Source organism: Microtus pennsylvanicus, chromosome 5 (genome assembly GCF_037038515.1).
Source record: "Microtus pennsylvanicus isolate mMicPen1 chromosome 5, mMicPen1.hap1, whole genome shotgun sequence".
NCBI classification, from domain to species: Eukaryota; Metazoa; Chordata; class Mammalia; order Rodentia; family Cricetidae; genus Microtus; species Microtus pennsylvanicus.
In genome coordinates, this window is record NC_134583.1 from 83,436,920 (window position 1) to 83,446,303 (window position 9,384).

The following is a 9,384-nucleotide window of genomic DNA, read 5'->3' on the forward strand; positions in this document are numbered from 1 at the left end:
CATTGCATCATAACTGCTGGAACTATTAAGTGAAATCAACATCACAGGGCATGGGATAATCCCCCCCCAAAAAAACAACAACAAAAACAGTCACTTTTATGACTCAGTATGGCAGTGAGAAACAGTGAGAGGCCAAACTTATTAGAAATATCTTTCAAAATGGCTCCCACACAAATAGGCCTCTGAAATATTCATGATGTCATTGGTTTTTAGGGAGTTGCTTCTTACAGTAACAACACAATGCACTGCATAGTGCTGCGCACGCAGTATGAGGACCCGGCTGGTGTGGACGTGAGCACCAGGAGCTCTCATCCGCAGCTGGTGGGAATGAATGCAAACTGGTCCGGCCACTTGGCAGATGGGCTGACAGCATCTCACACAGCTGTGTTCACCCAGCGACTTGTAAACACATCCACACACAGCCTTGCGTGTGGGTGTTCGTGACAGCCGTAATTGCTGAAACTTGGAAGCAAGCCAGATTTTGCCCTTCTGCGTGTGGACGGATAGACAAACAGGTTGATCCAGACAGTGGATTGTGATGCAGCGATAGAAAGGTGTGAACTAGGGCTGGGATATGAGGCTCAGCGTTGCAGCTCAAGGCTCTGGCTTCCATCTCCCGCAGCACAATGAAGAAATGATCTGTACAGTCCCTCAAAGCTTAAACAGAACCACCCTCTGTGATTTGAGGGTGGAATGCCCCCCCCCATAGACTCATATGCCTGAATGCTTGATGCCCAGAGGTGGCGCGGTTTTGGAAAGTTGCCGCATCCTTCAGGAGGCAAGGCCTCATTGGAGGAACTCTGTCACTGGGGGTAGACCTTCAAAATCCTTTTCCTGTCCACTCTCTACTTCCTGACTGTAGAGTATTGTCGCCAGGATCCTCTGGCCCGTCACCATGTCTTTCCTTCCCTGCCATGATCTGCTGCACTTGAACAGACTGTGCAGAATAAACCTTCCTTCCTCAAGATGCTTCTAGTCAGAATTTTGATCACAGTTAGAAGAAAAGAAACTAATACACAACGTAACCCAGGAATCCCATTTCAAGGTTTATACCTAGAGGAACTGAAAGCAAGGCGTCGGTAGCGAGCTGTATACGCAGCAATATTCACGGCGGTGCTCGAGAGTGACCGTGGTGTCCATCAACAAATGACCAGGGCGGCAGTGTGGCCATGCACACAGAAGAGTTCAGCTCTAAGAGGAAGGGGTTCTGACATCTTCTAAAATGGGGATGGACCTGAAGCCACTGTGCTTGCTGACTAAGACAGGCCTGCCATAGGGGGACACCCACCCACTCCCTGTGGGATCCCACTCCTGCGAGACCCCCAGAGTCGAAGTATCCACAGGGCAGGGTGAGAGCCAGTGGCTGGGGATGAGTCAGTGTTTTATAGCAACAGATCTCCAGCATGAGAAGATGAGAGAGCTCGAAGGCAGATAATGAGACTGGCTGTGGGGACTGCTGTAGAAAATGGGAGGATGTAGACAGGTGGGGTGGAGGTGATCAAGACACTTTATTCATGTATTAAATTTTCAAAAGTTGAATAAAAGCATCAAATAAACAAATAATAAAAATAAGAAAGATGCCAAATACCATGTGCATTTTGACACAATATAAAATAATAGGGAGATGGCTTCATAGGTGAAGTGTTTGGCTTGCAAACATGAGGACCTGAATTTGGACCCTTAGCCCCCACATAAGAAGCCAAGCATGACAACACATCTCACTAACCTAGCACTAGGGAGGCATAGTCAGGAGGAGCCCCAAGGCTGGCTGGCCAGCTATTCTTACTGGACCAACAAGGTTCAGCTTCAGTGAGAGACCCTGACTCAAAGGATAAAGTGGAGAGCCACTGAGGGAGACACTTGATATGGATTCTAGTTAACATGTGCACACACATACACACACACACACACACACACACACGCATGCATGTGTGCACACACGCACCTCATGCTCAACTGAAAAATAGCTATGGAACCATGAACAGAGAGAAAGGCATCTTGAGTGTATATTGGGAATAGGAATGAGCCATAACCCAACCATATGACATTCTGGAGAAAGAGAAACAAATGGTGGAGACCGTGAGGCAGTTAGGTTGTTCCAGGGAAGGGGAGGGGGTAGCCGTGGAACAACCAGGATGGTTAGCATGGAAAAAAGTACTCTGCCTGGCATGGTGGTGGCCAGTCCCTGGCACAATACACTTGTCAGAAGCCACACACATCTCCCACCAAGACAGAAAAGCAGTGTGAACTAGGGGCTCTGCTGACAAAGGCGTGTCAACGTGACCCGTTAGACTGTGACAAGTGTCCCTCTCTGGGGTGGAGCAGTGATAATGGATAAAGCTGTATATGGGGGCTGGGCATGACTGGTACATGCAGGTGAGAGGCAGATGGAAGGACAAGTGGGGTCAAGTGGGGTGGGTCACGTGGGGAGACTGTGGGTGCACGGGAAGACACGTGAGTGGGGTGGGGGACAAACGTGTGTGGAGTCCGGTGCGCATTGGGTCTGTGTGCTCTGCCCAAGTCAGTTGTGAGCCCAAAGCTACTGAAAAAATGAGGCCTATTTTTACAAAATCAATCAAAGGCTTAGTGATAATCTAACTGTACATGTTCAGAATTTGTTTACTACAAATTACAAAATACTGACTGGAGGAATCGATGAATATGTGCGTGGAAAGAGCATGCCCTGAGGGTTCCGTTGAAGAGGAGAGACGATGTCAGGTTCCTCAAACCCAGTTTCAGACTCACCGGGGTTTAAGAGCAACACGGGGTTCTACGTAGTGGAATGTATGTGGAGAGGGGGGAAAGGAGCATCCAAAGGAACTCTGAAACAAGAAATCAGTTAGGAGGAAAGGGAATTGACTGACTTTAAGACTTTTGTGAAGTGGCGCAGTGGTCTAGACAGAAAGCACAGCCCCATGTTTTTGTCTGAAGCTCACTATGCCAAACTTACTCCCTTGGTGTTTGTTTGTCCATGTGTGTGGGTGTACATATATGCATGTGCGTGTGCACATATGTGAAGACCGGAGGTCAACACCGGGTGTCCTTCCTCAATCACTCTCTACATGTTCTTTGAGACAGTGTCTCTCAGTGAACCTGGAGCTTGCTCACTCAGCAACCTGGCTGGCTAATTAGATCTGATGTGGGAATTCTTCTCTGAATGCGGTACATTTGTTTCATCAGCATTGGTTATTAAAGAAGCTGTAGCTAAGCCAGTGGCTTAGCAGAGTAAAGCCAGGCAGGAAATCCGAACAGAGATAGAGAGAGAGTAGGCGGAGTCAGGGAGATGTCATGTAACTGCCGAAGAAGAACACACTGGAAGAAGAACACAGCCTCATGGCGATACCCAGATTAATAGAAATGGGTTAATTTAAGATGTAAGGGCTAGTTGGGAATACACCTAAGGGTATGGGCCAGACAGGGTTGTAATTAATATAGTTTGTGTGTGATTATTCAGGTCTGGACATCTGGGAACGAAAGAGCAGTTCCCAACAACGTAGCTCCAGGGATCCTCCTGCCCAACCTTCCCAGCACTGGGACGACAGATGCCTAACACCATATCTACCTTCTTACATGGGGATCTGAACTTGGGTCCTCACCCTTGTGTGGCAAGCACTTTAGACTGAGTTGTCTCCCCAGTCCCTTGGCGGTTCATCTAGAATGGGTGGGGAGAAGCCTGGAGCATGAGTGACCCTCCCTTCTGGTGGCTCTGTGAGGATGTTTCCACAGACATTGGCCCAAGAGGCAGAGGGAAGATCGTGAAGGGAAAAGACCCATCCTCAAAGTGGGAGGAGAGGAAAGCAGGCAGCGCACACAGTGCTGCTCACCTCGCTGGTGCTGCTACCACTGCCGTGAATGTCAGAATCCCGATTCTTCCAGCTCTCTGCATGAGCTCACAGGAGTGGCCCTCGAGAAATCAGCCTCCGGCTGGAGCTGCATCCTTGGTCTCTCTCGTTCTAAGGCTCCTCATGTCTTGGACTGAGCAGCTACCAGGTTCTTCACTTCTCCAGCATGCAGACATCACTGGACCATCCAACCGCCTATGATGTAAGCCAGCCTACTAAATCCCTCTTAGGACACATAAACATGTTTACCTATGTAGATACACATACTGAATAAAAAGAAATCCCACCGGAGGCAGTCCAAATTTCCAACCACTTTTACAACGAGGAATCTCAGAGGGCAGCACATTTCCTGAGTCTGAAATAATAAAAGCTGACTGGCATGGCACCCCACACCTGTAATCCCAGTACTCGGGAAGCTGAGGCAGGAGGATTGTAAGTTCTAGGCCAGCCTGAGCTACACGGCTCAAAAAAAAAAAGACAATAGAAGAACGTCAAAGATAAATCATGTACATAGGGAGTTCAAGGCCAGCCTGTGCTACGTGGGAGGGAATGAGAGAGGAGGGGGATTAATGAGCTAACCATTTAGTGTGAGATACTGGAATCAGGAACAGCAAACAGGACAGCAAAAAGAACAGTAACTCTTTAAAAACTTAAAAACCGTCTGTATCCATTACCTTTCTCAGTACTCTGACCAAACGCCCCAGAAGAAGAACCTTAAGAGGAGAAAGGATTTACTTTGCCTCACAGTGCATTGTGGGGAAGGCCAGGTAGCCTGGGCTTACAATGTGGCTTGTCACATCTCAGTGGATCAGGAAGCAGAGAGGTCGTTCTGGAAGGAGAATCAAGCTGTGGGCTCTCATGTCTTGCCTCTGCAGACCTCCTATGTCTCCATCTAGACTCACCCCATGGCCTAAAGGCTCCGGGAACTCCCAGGACAGCAGCAGCTTCTGGGACCCAGTGTTTATACATTTAAGCCTCTGGAATGTGTTTCAAATTCAAAGCATGACTCCTTCCACTTAGAGACTCCAGGGCACGTGGCTCCATCATCTGCTGCTCCAAACACAGCACAAAGACACCCCACTCCCAGTGATATGTCCCCAAGGGAGCGGGAAGAACACCAAGTCTATCACATGCCTCTGCGTCTGAAGAACAGCAAATACAGCAGTGTTTTAAAAATACTAATACAAAGAGAATATTTAAATTTGGTTCAGACACACAAGGTTATTTCAATGTTAAAAAACAACAAATAGAATAATTTACAATCATTTTTTTAAGATTTATTTTTATTGTGTGTGTGTATGTCTGTGGGGGGGGGGTTAGTGCTTATAGTTCTTGTAGAGGCAAGAAGAGTGCATTAGATCCCCTGGAAATGGAGTTACAGGGGGTTGTGAACTGCCCAGTGTGGGTGCTGTGACTCAAACCTAGGTCCTCTGCAAAGGCAGCCGGTGCTCTTAACCACTGAACCTTCTCAACAATTCCAGGTTTATTTATTTATTTATTTATTTTTGTTTTGTTTTGTTTTTTGAGACAGGGTTTCTCTGGTTTTGGAGCCTGTCCTGGAACTAGCTCTTGTAGACCAGGGTGGTCTCGAACTCACAGACATCCGCCTGCCTCTGCCTCCCAAGTGCTGGGATTAAAGGCGTGCGCCACCACCACCCGGCTTATTTTTTTTATTTTAAATTATGTATAGTGTGGTGTGGCGCATGCGTGTGCATGTGGTGTCGAAGGAGGCCAGAAGAGGACGTCAGATCCCCAGGAGCTGGAGTTAAGGTGTTGTGAGCTATCTAATGCGGCTCCTGGGAACTAAACCTGCGTCTTTTGCAAGCACAGCCAGTGCTCTTAACCACTGATCTATCTCTTCAACCTCTACTTTAACTTAATAAGGGAGAAAAAACTCATGCAATTAGATCAAAACTGCAGGAACACTGTTCCAGGGCACTCGGTAGAAAGTAAACATCATTGTGCTGGCAAGGCGGGCAAAGGCACTTCCTACACAAGCCGGATGACCTTGAGTAAAAAGAGAAAATGGACTCTAAACTCTGACCTTCACGTGTTCTATGACGCATGTGTGGCCATGCTCACATCATACACAGAATAATAAAAAAAATTAATTTTTAAAAAATTGCTGGAAAGCTGGCTCATGGTTAAGAGCACTTGTTACTCTTGCTAAGGACCCAGGTTTGCTTGCCAGCACCCACATGGTGGCTCACAGCCATCTATACCTCCAGTTCTAAGAGAGCTGATGCCCTCCTTGGGAACCACATGCACCCAGTGCAGACATACATGCGAACGATATTCAGTGAGAGTGAGGGCGAGCAGGCAAACACAGCGCTTCCTCTTCCACGTCCTTTTACATAGGCTGCCGTCAGAAGGTGTCCCAGATGAAGGGTGGGACTTCTGGCTTCAGGTAATCTGATTGAGAAAATCCATCACAGGAGTGCCCAGCAGCTTGGGCTTTAGTGGATCCCAGATGCAGTCAAGTTGACAGCCAAGACTGGCCATGACATATCATTGCCATTGCTGGTCCTCTGCTGACGTCAGATTCCAGCTTCTTCAGCCTTGCACCCTGACTGAAAACCACTGTCAATGTGCACTACATTTTCTTTATCCATCCTCCTGCTGATGGACACCCAGACCGGTTCTGGAACTTCCCTATTGTGAACAGTATTGCAGTGAACGCTGATGTGCCGAAGTCTCTGTGATATGTGCCCAGCACAAGTATGAGCTTTACTGTTTAATCTTATTTGAATGGGGGTATGAAAGGCCATGCAAAGGCCGGAGGTTGACGTTGGATGTCTCCCTCAGTTACTCTCCATTTTATCTTCAGAGACAGGTTTCCCATGAAGCTGGAGCTCACCAATTCTACTTGTCTGGCTGGCCAGTGAGCCCCTGGGATCTGCCTTTGTTTCCTTCCCCAGTGCCAGTGGCTGGCTTTCATGTGAGTCCTGGGGCTTCTCATGATTACAGGACAGGCGCCTTACCCACTGAGTGCCTCCGCAGCCCCAAGCTTATTACTTTTTAATGTACGTTTTTATGGAATGCTAAAATTTGTCCTATCATCTTTGCAGTCTAGCAAGGAAGCCCTCGTGGGCATATTATGAATAGTCGTGAGCTTCCTTATGCAAATTCTAGAGAACTGCAAATAATCAGAATAAATATCTTAGGAAGTCATGTGACCTTGAAGGACTTATCTTTCCCGTGAGGGTTACACAGAGAAAGCCTGCTTTCCCAACTACTCTGCCACACTGTAAATGAGGCCTTAGGAAAGGCAGACAGTGAAGAAACCCAGTGCATACTGATGAGCTTAGATATCCCGGGAGCATACACAGATAGAGCCCCACAGCTACAGAAAAAAAAAAATCAGATCAAAAGACCCACTGAGAGAGATGCTGGCCGTGCACCTGTGATTTGAATATCAGTTACGTTTCGTGACAACTGTAATGTATACCCAGAAAAGAAAATATCTCAGGCTGTGGCTTTAACAACCACATAAAAATTCTTTGTCTAGAAATCAACCTGACAAACTCTTTGAGACAGTACAGAAAACATTCTGGGCAGAAAGCAAGAGAGGTCTAAGAAAAGGCAGCCTACTGCACACTCGGGGATTTGGGGAATTCAGCGTTGTTGGACAAATGTAAGCTCCCCCGCCCCGGTGTATCTACGGATTTAACCAAATTCCCATGAGGCTTTTGCTTTTGTTTTTGTTCTGTACTTGACAGACGGATTCTGAAAACCGAGTGAAAAGCAGAGTGGAGTAGTCAGGAGGTTTCTGAAGAAGGACAGCAAGAGGTAGCTCCGCAGCGGTTGCAGGTCTGGAGCGCACCCCGGGAAGAACCTTAGAAGACTCAGGTTGGAAGGGACAAAGAAAGAGTGGCTGTCCAGAAAAGCAGGCAGGGTTTGCATCCACTCTGCTCGATTGTATACCTACATGTGAAAAGAATCCTAAAAGGCAAGTGCAGACAAGTTAAGACTGTCTGTGATTTAAAGGGAAAAGTCACCATGGAAAGGGACTGCCTCACAGAAAAGGACGTCCCAGTAGGTGACATACACTACAGCCACCAGAAAAGACTGATGGCACCTAAGACGTTGAAAACCTATTCCTTTCTGGTCTTTCTGGGGCCGGGCAACAGTCCTGGGCCTGGTTCAGTGTCCACCACGAGAGCAGCCGGAGAAGACATCAGCCCGGGAAACAGTGAACAATGTCTCCATAGATTCCCAGCCTCTCAGACTTTCTGTGTCCATCCTCACTGATAGTGACGACCCTGACACATTTCCTAATATGGCCTCTCTCTTCATGGCCAGCCTCCATCACCAGCCCTCACACCTGGGTCCCTGGCAACCTCTCCTCCTGCCCTTCCTTTTATGTGTCCTGCCCCATGGATTTTCCCCATTCTCTTTGTAGGTGTTTTAGTTCCTACTAGTAACCATTAAACCTCTCTCAACCTGCTTTTTTCCCCACAGAGACAGCTTGTATCTAGACATAATAATGAGCAAATATTTCTTTAAACTAGTTTTTCTTTAAAAATCAAAGACAACACCTGTTCTATGCTGGAATCATTTATGAATGACTTCAGGATGACTACCCTCAGGGAAGTTACTGGAAACTCAAACCAAGATGTGCTCATGCGTATATTTTATATTCTTATGCATGCGAAAATATATTAAAGGGTGATTTGGTTGTCTCCTACTATGGCATTTATGAACAACATACTATAAATGTGTACGTATAAACAGATGCACGTTGAACAGGAGCTACATAGAGTAAAACCTGTGACTTCATACTTTGGAAAATAGCCAGGCAGTGGTGACGCACGCCTTTAATCCCAGCACTCAGGAGGCAGAAGCAGGAAGATCTCTGTGAGTTCAAACCCAGCCTAGTCTACAAAGCTAGCTCCAAGACTTCCAAATCTACATAGGAAATCTTGTTTCAAAACAAAACAAAACAAAATTGGGAAATACATGCTCATGTGACCCCCCACCAGCATCCCACAAGTCACTATGGGTACTCTGATGGTCACAAAGCTGCCTTTTCATCCCAGTGTCTTCAATTTTAAAAATATGTTTTTAAGAACTATGTATTTCTTGTTTTATTTATGGCCCATGCCTTTGCTGTGTGAATATATGTGTATCATGCGCATGCAGGAGCATCGGATCCCCTAGAGCTGGAGCTTCAGATGTTCCTGAGGTGCCTTGTGTTTGTGAGAACAGAACCTGGGTCCTCTGGAAGAGCAGTATGCACTCCTAACTGTTGAACCATCTCTTCAGCCCCCAAATGCCTTCTGTTGATATGTTACCAAGAAGCAGTAGCCATGTGAATGGTGTCAAGAAGATGTGGGGAGCTGCCTGCCACACCCTCCAAACATTGGCTGACAAGGAAGTGGCTAAAAAATGACAGCCCCATAGGAAGTGGTCAGGACTCTACCATGTTCTACTAAAGGGGCCAAATATCCAGGGAGGTACAAGCTGAAGCTACCATTTTACCACCATGATCTTGGCAGATGCAGACACCAGGCAGCAGGGAGGGCATGGAGCCACAGGGGCA